This window comes from Lissotriton helveticus, chromosome 2_1 (assembly GCF_964261635.1).
Source record: "Lissotriton helveticus chromosome 2_1, aLisHel1.1, whole genome shotgun sequence".
Taxonomy (NCBI): domain Eukaryota; kingdom Metazoa; phylum Chordata; class Amphibia; order Caudata; family Salamandridae; genus Lissotriton; species Lissotriton helveticus.
The window spans coordinates 1,274,694,156-1,274,709,323 of NC_136059.1; the positions used below are offsets into that span (position 1 = coordinate 1,274,694,156).

A 15,168-nucleotide genomic window follows, 5' to 3' on the forward strand; every position below is an offset into this window, starting at 1 on the left:
GTCACGCACCCATAATTCTTGGTTTGTGAGTGACCGATATAATTACAATTATTTATCACCGAGCACACCTTTATTGATCTGTGTGCCTGAGTGAGCCAAAACGGGCTATGTCTTAGTATATGTTAGCCTGCCTTCCACAATAAACCAGTACCGCAATTACGGAATATTAGCATGGATTTGTTCCAGCACTTTGCGGGTTTATGTATGTTCAGACTGGGATGCACATGAAGTAAGTAGACACGTGAGAGTCGACACTACGTTACAGGCACGTAACTGGTTTGTTACTGCTTTCTTCTTTTCCTCCCACAAGTCTTTTTGTTTTTTCCTCTCCTAATTTAGGTCTGAGGGGGGGCAAGATGGCGGACACTCCGGTGTCTGAGTAAGGGAGGTCTCCAACGCTCGTTCTACCTACCACCTCCCTGATCCTCGCATGGCTGTCGAGAATACTTTGTCAGCCTTACCTGCTTCTTTGATCTAGACGGCAGACTTCTTAACTTGCATTGGAGAAGAGAAGAAGAGAAGTAACGCCCTCAGAGGTGTTCGTATGTGCCGCCGCTGTGCTGCTTGAAAATCTGCCTGCTCCAGGGGGCACCTCCTCCCTCCTTCCTGATCTTCGATCTCCGCTCTACTCTGGCTCTTGCTCCGGCGGGAAAAAAAAAGAGGTTTCAGCAGCTGTCTCCTTGGGGTCTCTGTCTGCCGCGATGTTGGTATGCTGAACTTTGTCTGCTTGGCCGATTTTGCTGCCCTGAGACGGCGGCAGCTCTCAATCATTGGATTTCGGCGGCTGCACTTCGGTGTCTCTTCACCCTCCGGTAGGTGCTGCGGGTGAGCGTCCTGTCTTTCCTGTCTCGCTTCAAGGGGTGTTGATTCAGGTGGTTTGGCTGAGGATCGACTGGCACCCCCGCACTGTAAACTGGGTATACCCGTTGTTTTTGATAAGTGTGTCAACATGAGGGAAGCAGCTCCTGGGACCAGTGTGCCCCTGGATTGTTCCCTGCAAAACCCGGAGCGGAGTGAAACAGTTGCAACGGATTGTGGTAAATAATTTAATATTACCTTATCTTAGAATTTCTATATTAGTGAATACTTTAAATTAAGTAAAGAGAGGAGTCCGTGGTATTCGAGTAAAGAAGGGTTTATTCAATAACTCGAGTTAAGGGAGAGCTCCAGCACCAAGCGGGTACAGGAGTGGTCTGATGTTTTATTCATACAGCAGGGTATTTATACAGTTCATGCAGTAGGCAGAAAGAAGAAGAAGAAGAAAAATAAGGAAGTGACAAACAGCAATTTCCAACCATATGTGTCAAGGTATGGGCGTATCTTGTGTCTCGTGAGAGTGCATGTGGTGTGTCGAAATGCTCCTTTCAGTTGAAGGTCCTTCCTTAATGTCGAAATGCTCCTTTCAGTTGAAGGCCCTTCCTTAGTGTGGAAAGGCTCCTTTCAGTTGAAGGCCCTTTCTCATCCGGGGGTTATTTCTGGCTTAGAGTCAAGAACAGGAACTGTCTCTTAAAACAGGAACTATCTCGTTGGTTCTCGGAATTGGCTGAGCCACAAGAATGTGTGGTCAATGAACGGAGGGGCCAGGTGAAGGGTGTCTTGCTCGTGGGTTTGGAGACAAAATGGATGACACACGTAAAATGGGTGCTGTCTGAATCAAAATGGCTGACAGGCGGAGAAGGGGAACGATGGGGCACAATTGCCAATAATATTTCCTCATTCCCTCCTTGCCCCAGAGTGTACCTGTATCTATATCTCAATTTGCATGAGATTGTCTATGCATTCCTGTAGCATAATTGTTTCGTTTTCTTTCTGCTGGATATGTGGTTTAGGAATGCAGATTGTAGCACATAGCCCGCACATGGCAGGGCCACATTGGATGCAAAGGCAGCATCCAGTTATAACCAGGAATATTATGCCTGCTGCTGACAGCAGTTTCCATCCCCAGGATGATATTATTGTCCAAAACCAGTCAGACAATGTCCACGTGCCAGGTTCTTGATGTAGGCTGGCGGCTATCTTGTGTAATTTTGTTATAGCCGTATATACAGACAGAGAGTTATCAGGGATGTAAATACAGCAGATAGAGCCGATAATTTTACAGGCTCTGCCTCTGTCAGCCAGGATGACGTCAAGGACAAGGCGGTTTTGGAGGGCAACCAATCTTATGGCAGACTGTTCCTGAGTCAAGTTCCCCAGGGCAGCCACCGTCTGATTTACCACAGCCTCCAAGGTCCTTGTCAACTTGCGTAGGAGCTTACTGTTCTGCACAGGGCCGATAAAGAAAAAGAATCCTTTGTTGAAGTCTGTATATTGTTCCAATGTAGTTTCCGTGTGATCAATCCCGGAGATATCGATCATTCTTTTATGTCTAACATGGGGCACTAGGAGGTCTCGGTGGTAAGTGGATGGGGCTACAAAGACAGGAGGTAGCAGAAATGCTATATAGCACATTCCCCCCCAGTTAAAGGGTAGCCGCACATAGGCTGTCTGCCCGCAGATGAAATAAGTTTGGCGGGATGCTAGAAATGATGATTTTCCCTTGTCTTCAAAACTCACAGTGGTATGGCAATCACTGTGTCCTAATGGGACAGAGCCATTTTTCCGGACACACAGGTGCCCTTTTACTGTTGAGACCGAGATAGAAGGGGGCCCAGCATTCTTTTTAGGTTTGGTATTTAATATCCTGTAGAACACGCTCATGTTCCCCTGCTTATATTCTTCACTTTCTAGGACCGTGCCTGTTGCCTGAGGATCTCCATCCTCATTCGGGTAGCAGACAGCATTAAGGACCTTATTTAAGTCCCCCCCAAGGCCACCCATTCTTGCATGACCTATTGCTATCAGGGCAGGAGGTACGGGTAGTCCTGTCGGCTGTTATTAGGGCGAACCAGGCCTCGCAAGTTCCATTATAAGAAAATGGAAAGGGGAAGAGAGGCATCCCTCCCTCCTTCTGATGTGGTGGGAGGCGGCCACATATCCAGCAATCTGTGATATTGCTGGCCTGATGCGTATAGTGTAGCATATGTATGAAGGTATTGTTTCGGAGAGCTAACCTATGGGCTTGCTCATGAGGAGGTAAGTCGTGGTGCGTGTGTTCTTGAGTGTTGTTAGGTGCAGGAGAGGAATGTGGTGCTGGCGGGAAAGCAATGTGGAGGGCCCAACCGAGACACGTCATGATTGTCATCAAAAAGAACAGTATGATCAAACATATGATAGCTCCGCTATGCAACTTCTTAACATTCTTCTTTAGGCGCCTCATTTTCTCTTTTTCCCACATAGTCAGAGTGTCTGAGTCTGCCCCCATGCTCCAACCGCTTCACCACGAGACCTGTGTCCGTGGGCTTAATCAGCCAGAACCCGGGTGGCGGACCTCAGTTTTGATTTATATTCTTGTTGTGCGGTCTGTTCCAAGGGCAATGAGGATTGTTCAGTCACAGTGTTACTGGATTTGGCGATATCGCTGGCGAAAGAGTCTATTTCTCCAAAGTATTTTTTGCAGTGGCTGGCATGTAGCCAGCCTTTTCGGCCCTCGATCTTGACGGCAGTCCGCGTAGTCGAAAGGACCAACTTCGGTTCCTTCCACCTGGGCTGGAGGGGATTTGTCCTGTCGAAGTTCCGGACTGAGACCCAGTCCCCGGGTCGGATGGTATGTTCTTCCAGGTTGGTTTTGTCTGGGAAGGCTGCAGCCACCTGTGAACGACAAGAGTGGAGTGCAGACATCAAGGAAGCCAGATAATCAGTTAATATTCTGCTGTCTACATCAGTAATAGATTTCGGTCTAGGGACTCCCCACATGTTTGGTGGCCTGCCAAAAACCATCTCGAATGGTGCTAATCCTATTCGGGAGTGTGGTACCATTCGCATATAGAACAGGGCTACTGGTAAGGCAGTCATCCAATCTACGCCCTTTTCTGCTGTAATTTTGGCTAACTTAGTTTTAAGGGTTTGATTGTGTCTTTCTACCAATCCTGCTGCCTGGGGGTGTCTCATGCCAGGAAATTTCCAAGTGTATCCTAATAGAAGGGAGACATGTTTCATTAGCTCGGAAGAGAAAGGTTGGCCATTGTCTGAATATATGACTCTTGGCAATCCACAACGGGGAAAGTACTCTCTTACTAGAACCTTAGCAGTCGTTGTGGCGGTATAGTCAGGGACGGGATAGGCTTCAGTCTACCTTGTTAATGCACACACCACCACCAGTACATACTTGTAACCTCTACATCTCTCCATCTGAATATAGTCCATCTGGAGAGCTTCAAATGGATGGTCAGGGGGTTGGAATCCACCCTGCTCCACCTTCGTGCCTTTACCTGGGTTGAACTGGTTACAAATCATGCATGTTTTTACTTTTTGTTTGGCTGCAGCTCTCAAATGTTTATTATGCCATATGTTCTGTATGCTATCTAACATTGCTTTTTCTCCCGGATGCGCTGGTCCATGTATGGTGTTTATTATAACTTGAACCATAGCATCCGGTAGTAGCCATACTGCTCTCTCAGGTGTCATCCAACCCTGGTCTGTAAGGACCCCTCCTTTTTCCTTCCATTCTAGCAGTTCCTGTGGTGTGGTGTGACTATGGACATCCTGGATGTCAAAAAAGGGGTCTCGTATTGCGTATTGGCGGTGTAGTGTATTCAATTCCGTGTTCGCCGCCAGTTTGGCTGCATTGTCTGCATTGTCTGCTAAATCATTTCCTTTCGATAATTCATCTGTTCCTTTTGTGTGTGCCTTACATTTCAGCACCGCTATTTTTGTTGGTAACTGACTAGCCTCCAAGAGGGCAGTGATGAGGGCAGCATGTTGTATTTTGGACCCATGTGATGTGAGAAATCCCCTCTCCCTCCATAATGTGCCGAAATTGTGTACAACCCCGAAAGCGTACTGAGAGTCAGTGTAGATGTTAACTGATTTTCCTTTTGCTAAGTGACATGCTCGTGTTAGTGCTACTAGTTCGGCTGCTTGTGCTGACAGTATCTCTATTTTGTGTACTTCCAAAGTCTTTATACCATTTGTGACGGCATAAGCTGCTGCCAATTCTCCAGTGGGGAGTCTCATGCAAGACCCATCAACAAAGAGTGTCCTCTCTGCCTCAGAAAGGGGTGTATCTTGTAAATCTGGTCTGGGTTTGGTCACTAAATCAATTGTATCAATACAATCGTGAAGTTGTTCAGCAGAAGAGGTAAGTGGCAACAGTGTTGCTGGGTTTAAAATGTTGCATAGTCGGATCTCAGTGTGTGGCTGAAAAAGTGTCATCTCGTATCCTGTGAGTCTGGCTATTGTTAGATGTTGTGTTTGCGTTCTGTTTAGGAGAAGTTCAACAGCATGTGGAACCTAAACTACCAGATGGTGTCCTAGTACGATAGTGTCACTTTGTCTAATGGCTTGTGCTGTGGCAGCCACTGATTTGAGGCATGCAGGGAGTGCTTGGGCCACCGGATCTAACGTGCTGGAAAAATAACCACATGGTCTATGCCTGTCTGCCTGAAGTTGGGTCAGGACCGACAGGGCTGTACCTGAGCTTTCTGTTACAAATAAGGTAAAATCTTTGGTGTAATCGGGTGTTGCCAACACTGGGGCTTGACACATAGCTTTTTTAAGAGACTGAAAAGCTTGTGTGTGTTCATCCGTCCAGGGTAATTTTGGGGTAGCGCCAGCTTCAAGTGTTGTCAGCTGCACTAATGGTTTAGCAATGAGGGCAAATTGTGGGATCCACTGTCTACAATATGAGGTAAGACCAACAAAAGCTCGGACTTGTTTCTGTGTTGTTGGCTGTGGCATTTGTTGTATAAGTTGGATGCATTCCTGTGTAAGCTGCCTACCCTCCTTTGACAGCAAGTGCCCTAAGTATGCCACTTGCTGCAAACCAAATTGGAGCTTACCAGGGGAAACTTTATGGCCATTCTCAGCTTAGAATTTTAGTACCAGCAATGATGCTTCAGCGCAGGCTGGGTCAGATCTGGCCGTAATGAGGATGTCATCAACATACTGCAACAATGCAGTGTCAGGAGGCATTTCAATAGTATCCAATTGTCTTTTTAACGCTTGGCTATATACACTTGGGCTTTTGGTGAAACCTTGGGGAGCTCTTGTAAATTGGAAGCTTCGTCCTTGTAGGGAGAAGCCGAAAAGGTATTGGCTGTCTGGGTGAATGGGTATACTGAAGAATGCGTTTTTTAAGTCAATTACAGTAAAGTGTGTCGCTTCTGCATCTATGGCTGTGAGTAACATGGAGATGTCTGGGACCACGGGGTGTTGGGGAATGACACATTTATTAAGTTCTCTCAAATCCACCACTAGTCTATATACAGGGGGTGTTCCCAGTTCCACTTTTTTATGAACTGCTAAAACTGGGGAATTACAAGTATTAGAAATTGTTTCTTTAACCACACCTGACCATATTAGATCCTGAATAATTAACATTAACGCCTGTTCAGCTTGAGGGGGAATTTTGTATTGTCTTATGCGTGGCAGTTGGGCTCCCTCTTTCAGTGTGACCTTGTGAGGTGTTATTTCCATACACCCTACTGTGGTGGAATCAGTGGCCCAAAGGGTGTGTGGCAAATCTTTCAAACGTTCGTCTAATTCTCTACTGGTGTAGTGGCCTTTAAAATCTCGTAGGAATAATGTAACATCCTTAGGTGAGCAAACAATAACAGCTCCCAATTCTTTCAAGGTCTTGATACCAAGCAAATTTTCTGGACACGATTTTGTCAATATAAGATCTGTAGTTGTCGTGAGGGGACCAACCTGTAAGGATAGTGGTTTTGACGTGACGTTTGTCACAGGCTGTCCGGAGAAACCCAGAGAAATACTTTTTGAACCCGAGAGAGGAGCCTCTGGGACCTCTTGATGGCTTATTGTGGTTTTTTACTGGCCCCAGTGTCTAGTAGAAACTTTCTATCCTCCCAAGAAGTCGGACCTCTACAAATGGACCTTTCTGATCTACTGGGATGGGGATTAGGGGCAGTTTGTCATCTTCTCTCCCTGGGCAACATCATGAAAAATCTGGGTAGTATTCAGTATAGCCATCATCTCCAATGCACATTTGGGTCATTTGTGTTGTCGGTGGGACTGGAGGTGCTGTAGTGCCTTGTGGGGCATTTTGTTTTGGCTGATATAGACGGGGCTGTGTCTTACCAGTGGCCAAATTGTGTTTTAAGACAGGACAGTCTTTAACGAAGTGTCCCGACTTTTTGCAATAGTTGCAAGTACTCTTCGCGTTTGTCTGGCTACCTAGTGTCTGTTGGCGCTGGGGTGTAGTCTGGGCCACTAATGCTTTCATCTTTGTGTCTTTCATGCGCTTCGTATCCTTTTCTTCTTCATCCCTAATGCGGTTTTGATGGTATTGTAGCATTTGTAACACCTGTGGCGGCGTATGGGCTTGCCAGGTACTTTCTACCTTCAGTACTCTTTCCCTTATAGCTGGCAAGGCGTTGTCTACTAATTTGGAAACAAATAGATGCGGGTAAGCTTCGCTTGTCGGTGTAAGACCGCTATTTACCGCAAAACACTTTTCAAGTCTCGTATAATAATCTCCTATGTCTTCACCATGTTTCTGTTTGCAGGAGGAAATGGCATCCCAGTCCTCCTTTTTCACTGTCAATAACTGTGGTAGCACCTTCAAAATAGTGCCAGGGAGTGCCTTGAGTTTGTCTCCTATACCTTGACCTGCTACCCTAGTATTTTCGTCATTCTGAAGTTCGGTCCATCTAATGTGCTCGCCCGCCACCTCCCAATCTTTTTCTCGTAGTTTGTCATATATACCCGAGGGCAACAATAATTTCAGAATTGCTGTGATATCAGAAAGAGTATATGTTCCCATCATTAATACGTCTCCTAATTCCTTGAAAAATCCAGCAGGGTCTTTTGAGTGAGGGGGAACCATCTCTTTCATTCTTAGTAATTCGAGTTTTGTCAAGGGTACATAAATGAAGACGCGTTGTAACGCGCCATTTGCATCAGCTCTGGGGTGAACCTCCCTCATGGGGAAGTGGCGTGTTTGAGGAAGCCTATTAACTGGTCCACAAGTATCAGTGAAAGATCTATATTCAACCGCTTTCTGATATTCCTGTCTAAAGTCTATAATCTGTTGAGAAAAACTGAACCATTGTGGAGGAATATGTTATCAGCGCAGTCAGCCAAAAAATCTTCTAGTCTTGGATCATGTTTTAATAAAGTGTCATTGAGAGTGATGAGATGCTGTACCATGTAGAGACTCGCTAATCCTTGATGTGGGCGTGGTAATGCTAGAAAAAGTTGGGCTATGAGATCATTGTCATATATCTTATATTGAGATAGGGTCGCAGTTCTGGCTATTTCCTCTTCCTCCGATGTAAGCGGGGGTTCCTGGTCTAGCCAGTTATCTAATGCTACTATCGTGGCTTGAAACAGGTCATCTGGAGACGGCCGCTCTGGATGGCCCTGGAGGAATGGGCGAGGTTTTGGTCGTGACATGGAAATGGAGTGTCTTACTTGTAGAGCCTTTTCAACCGGTGGTGTTATGTTTTCCTCACCTCTGTTCTCTTCTTCCTCGGCCTGTACATTTTGCCAAGTACGTGTCACCTTACGGGTGAACCTATCAAGTGCGTCATTTACCAAACCTACATCGGTATGGTCAGAAGTTGAGTCCAATAACTCATAAAATGACGTGGGTACATCTTTTCCTCCCACTTGTAGGTGTTTAATAAAACAACAAATAAGGAACCTATACATGTGTACCTTGATAGCGTAAAGTCTGCTTTTGGTTAATCTGTTAACAGCCTTAGAGCCTTCTCCGGTACGGAGAAACTCGGAAGCTGCCTCAAGGAGTGGGCTTATAGCAGGTAAACCCTTGATCTCTATCCATGAATCGTGAAGTATTTTTGTTATTCGGCCCGCCTCCCCAGTGGTACTTGGGGCCGGATCATAGGGGCACTCGGGAATCGTGTCCCCTTTGGCTAGTCCCTCTGCACCTTCGTTATTTCCAGGCCGTGGTTGGATTTGTTCGGCATTCAAGGGCTGTTGTGGAGGTGCCTGGACTATTGGGGTGTCATATGGGGGCGGGGTGTCCAAGAGAAAAGTGGTGAAAGTATCCTCTGGAAATGGAGCAGTGGGTTGTGTCTTAGGTGGGACGGTCTCCATTTGTGAGGAAGTATTGGGTAATTCAGGATAGAGACCGGTGGAAACGGCTAATTGTTCCCTATTATTCCTTTAATTTTCTAGTTCTCGTCCTATTTCTTGTAATCGTTCATTCTGGACCTGTTCTGACATTCTCTTACTCTTTTCGACTTTGTTCAATGCTTTCTCCTGCCTCCTATGGGCTTCTTTTCTCTACACTTCGACCGCGTCACTTTGTGACTGTCGGACCTTTCTTTTCCCCAACTGTTCTTCTAGTTTCAGTACACATTCCATGTCAAAAGTCCCTGTCTCGAGCCACCTATATTTACATTTGAAATCTTTAGTGTAATCTACCCATAAATCACAATAAACAATTGCACCAATGCCATGTTTTGTATACATAAAATGTCCTGGAGTATCCCGAGGAGGGAGGGGAATCTCCTTCTCGAGAATACTTTTTCTAGTTCCCATCTTACGTATTTTCGAAAAAATAGGCATGATGGCAGACTTTCTATTAAAAATAGAAATGAGAAACAATAAACATATATCTTTACCGTACCCACAAAGGTTGTGGGTCCGTCTTTATACTTTCAGCAGTACTCACTGAGAAGCAAACTAGGAGGCCTGTTGATCTTGAAATGCGCGCAGCTTCTGAAACGGGGCTCACAAGACCTCGGACTCGTCTTCTTCACGGGTTGGGCTCTGGGTCTGGATGTTCCGCGATCTTCCCCACCGCCTCGTGTGGATGACGGGCCGCAGTCGGTCCCCCCCTTCGTCTCGAGGGAGTTAGCAGGAATTCCCCGCGTCTGTGCACTTTGAAGTCTGTCGAAGGTCAGGAGGAGGCAGTACCGGGTCCGACATCGCCGGCGCGTGGGGGAGAGGGAACATCCCTGTTCAGGCGCCAGAAATGTGGTAAATAATTTAATATTACCTTATCTTAGAATTTCTGTATTAGTAAATACTTTAAATTAAGTAAAGAGAGGAGTCCGTGGTATTCAAGTAAAGAAGGGTTTATTCAATAACTCGAGTTAAGGGAGAGCTCCAGCACCAAGCGGGTACAGGAGTGGTCTGATGTTTTATTCATACAGCAGGGTATTTATACAGTTCAGGCAGTAGGCAGAAAGAAGAAGAAGAAAAATAAGGCAGTGACAAACAACAATTTCCAACCATATGTGTCAAGGTATGGGCGTCTCTTGTGTCTCGTGAGAGTGCATGTGGTGTGTCGAAGTGCTCCTTTCAGTTGAAGGTCCTTCCTTAGTGTCTAAATGCTCCTTTCAGTTGAAGGCCCTTCCTTAGTGTCGAAATGCTCCTTTCAGTTGAAGGCCCTTTCTCAACCGGGGGTTATTTCTGGCTTAGAGTCAAGAACAGGAACTGTCTCTTAAAACAGGAACTATCTCGTTGGTTCTCGGAATTGGCTGAGCCACAAGAATGTGTGGTCAATGAATGGAGGGGCCAGGTGCAGGGTGTCTTGCTCGTGGGTTTGGAGACAAAATGGATGACACACGTAAAATGGGTGCTGTCTGAATCAAAATGGCTGACAGGCGGAGAAGGGAAACGATGGGGCACAACTGCCAATAATATTTCCTCAGGATGAGGCCGAAGGCTACGAATGTTAATCCTAATTCTGGTGCTAAAGGTGTTAAAGGAGCAACCACGAGGGCGGCAGCGGCGGCTAATACCCCTGGGGGGTCAACACTAAGTACAGAGTCTGATCTCAGGGTCCAGAGGAGAACAGAGAGGGCGAAGGAAGGCGACTCCTGCACTGTTACTAGTGGGGAGGACGGGGCAAATCCAGATCCGACGAATACATCCACAATTCCTCTCGTCTCCTCAGCAGGGTCTGATGAGTCCTTACAAGGACCCAAATTTATAATCCCGTCGATCTTTAATAAAAACAAGAAACGGAATCAGCCAAAGGAAGATAAAGTAACAGACCAGCAAATACCAGAACAGCTGTCGGACGCTAGAGTGTCAGAAGTGAACTCCTCCCCCCCCACTGCCTTGGTCACTGCTCCATGTATGAAACAAAACGATCGGGGGGTCCGAGGGCTAGTTTAACGACCTCCACAAGGTACATGCCCCAATCCATGTAACTTATAACACCAAGAGTACCTGAAAGTCAAAATATATCTGTCACTCAACTGTTAGTCCGACACCAACACCCTACATGTGATAGTATAGTGGGCTCAAACAAAATGATATAGCTAGGTGAAAGAAAAAGCCCAAGAGCAGAGGGAAATATTCCCATCAGAGGCCACACTGTACCGCCCTATTTAGCATCATTTGGGTGCCCCTTTGATCACGAGGCAGAAAAAGTAGTCTCAGTAGTATCACTGTGACCAAATGTAAATGTGCTCAAGGTGCAGTAAGAAGGAAAGTTATCAAAAATAAGTGTGCCTACTGAAAAAGCAGTGTAAAAGTATATGAGAAGTGAAAAAAACTAAAATTGAATAAACTGAGTAGATATCAGTAATTTATTATTATCTCCCAGTTTCCAGAAACATTTGGTCACAGTGATACTACTGAGACTACTTTTTCTGCCTCGTGAGCAAAGGGGCACCCAAATGATGCTAAATAGGGTGGTACAGTGTGGCCTCTGATGGGAATATTTCCCTCTGCTCTTGGCCTTTTTCTTTCACCTAGCTATATCATTAGGTTTGTGCCCACTATACTATCACATGTAGGGTGTTGGTGTCGGACTAACAGTTGAGTGACAGATATATTTTGACTTTCAGGTACTCTTGGTGTTATAAGTCACTGCTCCATGTAGCCTTGACCCTGCCTTATCTACTGTCCATACTGATCCTATAATTGTCACTTTATCTCTGTTGCCAACTGGGCTCCCTTCTCACGAAAAAGAAAAAGAAACAACAAACGATTTGGACTCTTGTGATTCAGGGGGGAAATTCTATTCTATGTCTGATGTATCAGTGGTCTCTGAGGGGGAGGTAGCAAGGGGGTTTTTGGGTTGGGAGGGTGGGGTGGGGCTGGGGATAGAGGGGCAAGGAACAGCAGATGCAGAGGTAGTCTATTTTGGGGGGCATGGACAATACTTAAGGATTTGAGAATGCAAGCGGGGTGTTGCAATAATAACATTTCATTCGCTTTCTTTTCTCTTCTTTTCTTTGATAATGGCTAAGATATCTAAAAAAGGGGGCGTTATGGCATTGATCTTAAAAAATATGGAGGTGCAGCTATTATGTGTCTAGGAAACACATACGTTATGTTATGTTATGTTAATAACTATTTCTAGAGCGCACGTACACCCTTGGGTTTCATGGCGCTATTTGTTCAAGACACTAGGCACAGTTCTAAGCGTAAGCCTGTTGGAAAAGCCACGTTTTTAAAGGCTTTCGAAATGCCAGCAGATCATTGCTCTGTCCAATAGGAAGCGGAAGAGAGTTCCAAAGAGAGGCAGCCAGATGGTAAAAACAGCTGCCATCCTGGCGTTTCTTCTTAAATGAAGAGACAGTTGCAAGGCCTAGATGTGAAGAGCGTAAATTGCGCTGAGGCTTATAATTAGTGATAGACTTCCTAATGAATATAGGGCCATTGTCATGAAGCGCCCTGAAAGTGATGCATCCTGCTTTGAAAACAATTCGCTGGGCCACTGGCAACCAGTGGAGTTTTTCCAGCCCAGCCCTAATTGATTGCCACTTGGGTTGTTTCCAAATGAGCCTAGCCGCCTGGTTTTGGACCATCTGGAGACGTTTTAATAGGCCAGTTGGAAGGCCCAAATAGAGACCGTTAGAAAAATCCAGACGGGAGAGTACAAGGGCAATCACTACTTGAATGAGTGCTGAGTGTGTTAAAAGGTGGGCGATTTTCCTAATCTTTCTAAGTTGAAAGAAACTAGAAGAGACCACCATTCCTACCTGTCCTTTAAGGGATAGATCCTCGTTAAGAGTGATCTCATGACTTTTAACCGAGTGGGTCTTTGTTGGAGGGATTCCCATATCGGCTGGCAAAAGTGTCGACCCCAACTCAGTTCACTTTCCCCGGGCAAGATCAATTCTGTCTTGCCCGGGTTAAGTTTGAGATGATTTATGGTCATCCATCTCTGTATGTGTGACATAATGGCCAGGCATTCAGCAGCTGAATCCGGGGTGTTTAGGGGAATAATTAACTGAAGATCATCAGCATAGTTATAAAGGGTAATTTTATAGTTTTTTAGAGAGTAAATCAGTGGATGGAGATATAAATTAAATAGTAAAGGGGAGAGTGACGAACCTTGAGGAACCTCACAGGTAGATGTCATCCTGGAGGCTGTAAAAGACCCCAATCTCACTGACTGTGTGCGATTTGTAATAAAAGAGGCAATCCAGTTCAGCGCGGGGCCCCTGAGGCCGGCCTGCTCGACACGGCTGATCAGATTGTTATAGTCAACCGTGTCGAACGCGGCCGACAAATCAAGGAGCACCAGGGCCTGATGGACGCCCTTATCTGCATTAGATCTTAACGTATCCTGGACAGCCAAAATGACAGTTTCTGTTGAGTGAGATGGTGGAAAACCCGCTTGATTCGGTTCTAGGTCTTCCGAGCTTTCGATAAAGTTAGACATACAGCTGGATACATAAGCCTCAAGGAGTTTAGAGAAAAAAGGGAGAAGGGAAATAGGCCTATAATTGGCTGGATCCAGGGGGTCTGCTCCCGGTTTTTTCAGTAGTGGGATCACAGTGGCATTTTTAAACTTATCAGGGACCTTGCCCTGTATAAGTGATTCATTCAGAAGAGAGAGGATTCCTAATGGAATGGCTGAACACACCTCCTTTAAAATATGGGGTGGGCAGCTGTCGTAGGGCGAGCCAGATTTTACACGAGAAAGAAGTTCTGGAAAAATCTTTTCATCAATAGATGGGAATGCATCTAGAGTAGCTAGATTATAATGGATGTCTTCAATGGGATCCCCGCAGGGAAGACTTTGAATATTCTTTTTTATGGTGACAATTTTATCTATGAAAAAATCATTTAATGAGTTACAAAGTTCCTGCGAGGAAGCCAAGGGAAGCACAGTTCTTTCGCTATTGCACAGATCATTCACTATATTAAAGATGTCTTTAGATTTATTTTAAGAATTTAGAATTTTTCCAGGGAAATTATCAGTTTTACTTTGTAAAATAATCTTTAGATAATTTCTGCGAGCCGCAATATATTCCTCCTTGTCTTGGGGCTTATATTTTGCTCTCCACTTTCTTTCTTTCTGGCGCACCTCAAGTTTTAAATTCTTATGATCCGAGGTGAACCACTTATGAGCATCCATGGTACGTGCACAAGTGAATTTTACTAAAGGTGCGTGTGTGTCAGTAGCCTTTAGAAGCCATTGTGAGATCCCCTCCTACATAAGGTGTACCTCCTTACAGGGTGCTGGCAGCGTAGATGCCAGTGTTTTTATAAAGGCAGGTGTATTGATAGCTTTCCATTTCCTGGTTTCTCCACCCACCAAGGGCGGTGGTTTAGTGTACCCACTAATAGTTATCGTGAACTGAATTAAAAAGTGGTCAGACCAGATACAGGGCATAATGGAGAGTGATGAAAAAGAGAGATTAAGGGACCATATTTGGTCCAGAGTATGACCTTTTACATGAGTAGAAGAATGTATATGCTGAGTCAAATTGATGTCTGAGAGTAATTCTGAAAGTTCCATTGCCTGGGGATCGCCGGTAGTATTATCAAACCAGTAGTTTAAATCGCCAACCAGGAGTATTTTCGGATACTTAGTTACAAGATGAGCAATCTGCTCTGCCAGAGATATAGGAAAAGTAGTCATGGTTTGAGGAGGTCGGTAAAGCAGAACGAGTAATAAAGCCCCACCAGCCGTGTCATTTTTAATTACTATCGTGTGGAATAACAGGGACTGTCTGAGGGATTTAGGGCTTGAAGTTTTGGAGTGTACAAAGCAAGGCTCAACTACTAGAGGGGTTGGGTGGGGGAGTGTAAACGGGCTAAGGCAGACTCTTATGGAAGGTGGGCTATTATTGAATTGAAGGTCAACACTTCTGTTTACACTATTTGTTCAATATACGCTTCTAATTTTGATGACCCGGAAATGCTTAATGAGATCAGCATCGAGCT

At 45.3% G+C, this 15,168-nt stretch overlaps 1 pseudogene; it reads right to left on the reverse strand.

Moving 5' to 3' along the window:
• Positions 1 to 1,746: 1,746 nt before the first annotated feature.
• Positions 1,747 to 3,304, reverse strand: LOC144820235 (endogenous retrovirus group V member 1 Env polyprotein-like; annotated as a pseudogene).
• Positions 3,305 to 15,168: the final 11,864 nt, after the last annotated feature.